The following is a 6,000-nucleotide window of genomic DNA, read 5'->3' on the forward strand; positions in this document are numbered from 1 at the left end:
ATTAGCATCAGAAATGGTAGACAAGAAAAAGTTAGTTCGCAAATCAAACTTTGGCTTCTGGCATCAAGCTCAATCTGCGAGGGTTAGAAAATGGGGAAAGGAGAACTCGTTAGGCGGTTAAAGAAAAGGACATCTCATTGAAGATAGTAACGATAGTTTACCAGACGTTCAAAAAAGAAACCCCTGAGGCAGAAGAGAAGTCAATAACCTTCGATGTTTCTACTGTAAAAATGCAGGACACATGAAGTCACAATGTTGGTGAGTTTAATAAAAGAACTGGGAAGACAGATGTGATAAGCCAATGGAGTTTATTGAAGGGGTAAAGGAGTTCACAGTGGAAGCTAGAAATCTGCAAAAGAATGTACAACCTGGTCTGGGGTCGGTTGATATGAAAGTACCAGATCTCTTGAAAGCATTAACTGGCACAGTGAAGGTTTGTGCCAAGAGGAGCAGGTAAAGAAATTAAGAGTTTAAGCGATACAGGAGCAAGTCAATCTTTGACTGTGGAAGATGAGCAGATATATAAGTCAGTAGGAGTATTGTCAGCGGAGGTGGTGTTGTGTTGAATTCATGGTGAGAAAAGTAATGCTCCATTATATGAGATGAGTTGGGATTGTCTGGTGAAAAGTAATGAACTGGTGGTCAGAATAATAGGGAAATTCTCTGTTCCAGAAATAAGGCTCGCCCTCAGTAATGATACAGCTGTATCACAGTTGGGAGTGATGCCTACTCTGATTTAAAAGCTAGTGGGAAGTCAAACAACTGAGGTGTTGCAGGAAGTATATCCTGTGATGTTTCCTGACATCGTGGTGTTATGGACCAGACCAGACTCCCTCAAAATATAATCAGAGATTACATAACTAAAAACCAACAGAACTGTGGATGCTGGAAATCACAAACGAAAACAGAAATTGCTGGAAAACCTCAGCAAGTCTGGGGGAATCTGTGCAGACTAATCCAAGTTAACGTTTCAGGTCCGGTGACCCTTCCTCAGAGTTAAGAGACTACATAGTTGGACTATGTGTCAAATGTTAGGGAAAGGTTAAATAGAGCAGGTGAGTTGGCTCGACAGCATTTAAAAGTTCCATCATTCCTGATGAAGGGCTTTTGCCCGAAACTTCGATTTTCCTGCTCCTCAGATGCTGCCTGATCTGCTGTGATTTCCCAGCACCACTCTAATCTTGATCCCGATCTCCAGCATCTGCCGTACTCACTTTCGCCGAGCATTTAAAAGTAGCACAGCATGTAATGAAACAGGAAGCAGACAAGGGATCAAAACTTCGTAGTTTCAATACTGGAGATAAAGGCCCAGTATTACTACCAGTGGAAGCTGAACATTTAAAAGCAAGTGCCTTATCAATTCAAAAGGGAATTGAATGAAGTGAATTATTTGATAAGAACTCCCAGAGTGTGTCATGTGAATATGCTCAAATGGTATTTTGACATGCAAGGGAAGCAAAATGAGAACTTGCTACCTGTTACAGTTCAGAGTCAAGAACCAAAGCTGGAAGACATTGGTAAAGTGCTAAATGAGCATTTCACATCTACCCTTATTTGGGATAAGGAGGACACAAGTACAGAATTTGAGAAGAGGGTCTCTGAAGTTCTTGAATAGATTGACATATGAGGGATTTGAGATGGATTTTAAAGTGGACAGATCCCCAGATCTGGGTGAGTTGTGTCACCAGCTGTTGTGGGTGACGAGAGAGGAAATGCTAAGTGCACTGACCCAAAGCTTTAAAGAGTCTCTTACCAGACAGTTCGGGCCAGAAGTCTGGAGGACAGCTAATGGAGTTCATCTTACAAGAAGGCAGGTAGAGAAAAAACAAGGAATTGCAATGTGAGTTTCACATCAGTGGTGAGGAAGCTGTCGGAGGAAATATCGAGTGAGACAATTAATCTCGATTTAGAGATGTGGGGATAATCAGTATGACTTTGTTAGAGGAAGGTCATGCCTAACACATCTGGTGGAATTTTTTTCAAGGAGAGGACCAAATATAAATCTGAGGACACGCAAGTTGATGCAGTTTATATGGATTTGAGCATGGCCTATGACAAGGTCCCACACGGGAAACTGATAAACAAGGTAAAATCTCATGGATCTCATGGGCGGCACGGTGGCACAGTGGTTAGCACTGCTGCCTCACAGCGCCTGAGACCCGGGTTCAATTCCCACTTCAGGCGACTGACTGTGTGGAGTTTGCACGTTCTCCCCGTGTCTGCGTGGGTTTCCTCCGGGTGCTCTGGTTTCCTCCCACAGTCCAAAGATGTGCAGGTCAGGTGAATTGGCCATGCTAAATTGCCCGTAGTGTTAGGTAAGGGGTAAATGTAGGGGTATGGGTGGGTTGCGCTTCGGCGGATCGATGTGGACTTGTTGGGCCGAAGGGCCTGTTTCCACACTGTAATGTAATCTAATCTAATCCAGAGTAATTTGTGACAAGTTGGATCCAAACTTGGCGCACTAACAGAGTCAAAGGGTAGTGGGAGAAGGCTACTTGTTTGACTGGAGAACCTTCTGCAGTGTTATACCACGGGATCAGTGATGGGTCCCTGATTGCTTCTGATATCCACTGACTGATATGGGTGACAGTGTGGGCTGTGGCAGCGGTGGTGATAAGTAAGTTTGCAGATGACTCAAAGATTGGCTAGGTGGTTGAGAGTGGGGACAAATATATGAGGTTACAGGAGGATATAGAAAGATGGGTCAGATGGCAGATAGGTAGCAGATGGAATTTCCTGTCACCACGTTACAGGAAGATTGTGGAAGCTTTGGAGAAAATGCAGAAGAGGTTTACGAGGATGCTGCCTTGATTAGAGGGCAAGACCAATAAGGAGAAGCTTGAAAACCTTGGGTTGTTTTCTCTGAAGCGACAGAGGAGACTTGTTAGAAGTCTACATAATGATGAGATGCACAGATAGGGTCCATGTTCAGAATCCTTTTTCCCAGAGTTGAAATGCCTACAACGAGAGGGCATGCTTTTATGGAGGGAAGGAGAAAGTTAAAAGGAGATGTGAGGGCCATTTTGTTTTACACATACAGCAGTAGGAATCCGGAACACACTGTCAGGGATGGTGGTGGAGGCAAATACGATCAGTGTATTTAAGGGACATTTAGATAAGCAGATGTGTTTGCAAGGAAAGGAGGGATGTGGACCACAGGCAGGTAGAAGTGATTAGTTTAATTTGTATCATGTTTTGCACAACATTGTGGATTCAAGGGCCCATTCCTGTGTTGTTCTGTCCAATGCTGTATGTGTTCTAAATGTGATTTGATGCACTTTCGAGGAAATAGCAAGACAAGGGACAACTCGATGAATAATAAGACACTGGAAGGCTCAGAAGAACAGAGCGATTTTCGGGTGCTTGCCCACAGATCCTTGAAGACAGTATAACAAGTTAAAAGGGTACTTTAGAAGGGATATGTGATGCTTTCCTTTTTCAATCATGGCATAGATTATGTTGGAGCTTGACAAAACTTTGATTAGGCCACAGTTGGAATACTTGGAAGAAGTGCGTATGGAATTTGTTGAGGCAGGAGCATAGTGGGATGAAGGTGAGACCTTACAGAGGGCTGACCATTCATCCTCAGTGAGGGGGAGGTCTCAGGTGGAGGGAGGTGGGATAGCAAAAACCTGGCAGGGTTGGGGGCTTGGGCCTGGTGTAGAGCTTTCTTGACCAGTCTACCGTGTGGGACCTTGTCAAGTGGCTTATTAAATTCATGATGAAGGGCTTTTGTCTGAAATGTCGATTTTCCTGCTCCTCAGATGCTGGCTGACCTGCTGTGCTTTTCCAGCACTACTCTAATCTAGACTCTGGTTTCCGGCATCTGCAGTCCTCACTTTTGCCGTATTAAAATCCATTGTGTTACCCTCATCAAATCCCTGCCTCAAAGGATGCTATCAATTTTTTAAGGCTTGACCTGCCCTTTAAAAAAAACCATGTGGACAATCTCTGAATAGTCAATAGAACATAGAACATTTCATAGAACATAGAACATTACAGCACAGTACAGGCCCTTCGGCCCTCAATGTTGTGCTGACCTGTCATACCAATCTGAAGCCCATCTAACCTACACTATTCCATGTACGTCCATATGCTTGTCCAATGACGACTTAAATGTACTTAAACTTGGCGAATCTACTACAGTTACAGGCAAAGCATTCCATACCCTTACTACTCTCTGACTAAAGAAACTACCTCTGACATCTGTCCTATATTTATCACCCCTCAATTTAAAGCAATGCCACCTCGTCCTCGCCATGCCAAACAGTCGATGCAACAGATGAGAGGCAGAACAAAATTATCCCAAAACCAACGGATTAGGTCTAAGCTCTAAAGTCTTTCCACCTGCAGTTGGGAATGGTGGTGGACAAGTAAACAACTCGGTGGAGGAAAGGGGGGTCCCCAAATATCAACGTCCTCCCTGTGAGGAGAGGGCAGCGCATCAGTGCAAAGAATGATGCTGTAGCGTTGGCTTAAGTTTACACTCAGAAGCTCAGTGTGTAATTTAGCACGGCCTTGTCAAGAGACCCTCAGTGACATAGTTGCCAATTTTCAACCATTTGATCCCACCTCGTGATATCAAGAATCGGCTGAAAGCAACGGATGCTTCGAAGGCCCAGACAATGTGACTGAAGTCATTTGTTCCATAAAATGGTCCATCACAGCCACAGTGTCCTACACAACACCGGCATTCTACACGACAATGTGGAAAATTGCCCGGTGAGGTCACATACATGGAAAGTAAGGAAAATCAAACCCAGTCAATTACCATGCCATCAGTCTACACTCTATCATCAGTAAAGTAATAGCCTGCCACTTTGGGTACCACAGGGCCTTTCAGCTCCTGACCTTACCACTTGGGCCTTTTGGCTCCTGACCTCATTTCAGTCTTGGTTCAAAGATCGACAAATAAGCTGAACTGAGCAAGTGGGGAGCGAGGTGAGGGTGACTGCACTTGATATCAAAGTTGTATTGGGCCAAGTGTGCTATCAAATTGGAATCCATGGCAAACTTTTCACTCGTAGTCATACCTGGTGATTTGTGGTTTTTGGAGGTCAGTTATCTCAACTCAAGAACATCGCTGCAGGAGTTTCTCAGGGGATTGTCTTAGGCCCCACCATTTTCACCGATTTCAACAATGACATTCCCTGTCTCAGAAGGTAGGAAGTCATCATTATGATGACTGCATAATGTTCAGTATCATTCATGACTCCTCAGAAACTGAAGTAGTCCTTGTATAAAGTTAACAAAATATGGAAAGCTTCAAGGCTTTGGCTAAGGTTTGGCAAGTAATTTTCACACCACACGGCAGCCAATGAACAACTCCAATAGGAGTGCGTGTAACCAAAGCCCTTTGAGAATCAATATTTTTTACTAGACTGAATCCTGTCCCATCTGTGTTCCTTGGTCTTAGTTCTGTACTTCCCTCTGTTATGATATTGCTGGTCTCCTTACAGCCAGTAGAGTGCAGCAGCTTAGGAAAGCTGTTCAGGAGCACCTCTTCCAGTGCAATTCAGGATGGTGATACATGTTGAGCCAACCAGCAGCTCCCATTCCCATGTGTGAATTCCAAAAATTCAAAATGGGAAAACTTTACCCCTCAGGCGAGATTGAACTGTAATCCCAATACTGCATTTAATGAAGAGATAGAGGAAGGAGTACTGCATTCTATTAACTGAATTTCTTAGCTAATTGTACAAGTTAGACTTCAGTGTAGAGATAAAATTGTGGTTCTGGTTGGGGTTATGTTTAGAGTTAGAGCAGTAGGATATTAATTGAAAAATTGCATAAAAATGTACCTGCAGTAGAATTGGGTTTCAGAGTTAAGAAACGCACATCTGCAGTTTTTTTTCACCTGGTGAATAAATCATAAACCCAGTTAAGATTGACTTCCAAAGTTTGTGTTTACCAATTGGCTGTCAGATATTGAGCTCTCCGGATCACATAACGCAAATGGAGAAGCAGGCACCAATGTGGAAAATTGGAGCTTGTATTGTG

This window comes from Chiloscyllium plagiosum, chromosome 48 (assembly GCF_004010195.1).
Source record: "Chiloscyllium plagiosum isolate BGI_BamShark_2017 chromosome 48, ASM401019v2, whole genome shotgun sequence".
NCBI lineage: Eukaryota > Metazoa > Chordata > Chondrichthyes > Orectolobiformes > Hemiscylliidae > Chiloscyllium > Chiloscyllium plagiosum.